Below are 1,573 nucleotides of genomic sequence, written 5' to 3' on the forward strand. Positions count from 1 at the left end.
GGGTTTCCTTGGTGCACCAAGGCTGCCCAAGGCTGCCTCTCCCCTCCTCCTATATATATTAGAGGTTTAGGGCTTTTGAGACAAAACTTTGCCACGTGCAACTCAAACCTACACCTCGTAGTTCTTCCTCTAGATAAGATTTCTGCAGAGCTCGGGCGGAGCCCTGCACGAATAGATCATCACAAACACTGGCGCGCCGTCACGCTGCCGGAGAACTTATCTACTTCCCCGTATCTATTGCTGGATCAAGAAGTCCGAGATCGTCATCGAGTTGTACTTGTGCTGAACGCGGAGGTGTCGTCCGTTCGATACTAGGTCGGAATGGATCGAGGGACGGATCGCGGGACGACGGTGATTTGAATCACGAAGTTGTACCACTACATCAACCGCGTTTCTTAACGCTTCCCGCTGAGCGATCTACAAGGGTATGTAGATCTAATCTCCCTCTCGTAGATGAACATCACCATGATAGGTCTTCGTGTGCGTAGGAAATTTTTTGTTTCCCATGCAACGTTCCCCAACAGTGGCATCATGAGCTAGGTTCATGCGTAGATGTTATCTTGAGTAGAACACAAAGGTTTTTGTGGGCATTGATGTTCGATTTGCTGCCCTCCTTAGTCTTTTCTCTATTCAGAGGTATTGTTGGATTCAAGCGGCCCGAACCGACATTACTCGTACGCTTACGAGAGACTGGTTTCATCGACTAACATGCAACTCGTTGCATAAAGATGACTGGCGGGTGCCTGTTTCTTCAACTTTAGTTGAATTGGATTTGACCGAGGCGGTCCTTGGAGAGAGGTTAAATATCAATTTGCACATCACCGTTGTGGTGTTTGCGTAAGTAAGATGCGATCATACTAGATACCCATAGCAGCCACGTAAAACATGCCAACAAATTAGAGGACGTCTAACTTGTTTTTGCAGGGTATGCTTGTGATGTGATATGGCCAAAGACATGATGTGATATATTGGATGTATGAGATGATCATGTTGTAATAGTTAATATCGACTTGCACGTCGATGCTACGGCAGCCGGCAGGAGCCATAGGGTTGTCTTTAAACTAACGTTTGTGTTTGCAGATGTGTTTACTGTATCACTAGGTTGTAGCTTTCATAGTAATAGCATAGATAGCACGACAACCTCGATGGCGGCACGATGATGGAGATCATGGTGTGGCGCCGGTGACAAGAAGATCATGCCGGTGCTTTGGTGATGGAGATCAAGAAGCACAAGATCATGGCCATATCATGTCACTTATGAATTGCATGTGATGTTAATCCTTTTATGCACCTTATTTTGCTTAGAACGACGGTAGCATTAGAAGGTGATCCCTCACTAAAATTTCAAGATGAAATTGTGTTCTCACCGACTGTGCACAGTTGCGACAGTTCGTCGTTTCGAGGCACCACGTGATGATCGGGTGTGATAGACTCAACGTTCATATACAACGGGTGCAAAACAGTTGCACACGCGGAAACTCGGGTTAAACTTGACGAGCCTAGCATTTGCGGACATGGCCTCGGAACACAAGAGACCGAAAGGTCGAGCATGAATCGTATAGTTGATATGATT

Source organism: Hordeum vulgare, chromosome 4H, assembly GCF_904849725.1.
Source record: "Hordeum vulgare subsp. vulgare chromosome 4H, MorexV3_pseudomolecules_assembly, whole genome shotgun sequence".
Lineage (NCBI taxonomy): Eukaryota > Viridiplantae > Streptophyta > Magnoliopsida > Poales > Poaceae > Hordeum > Hordeum vulgare.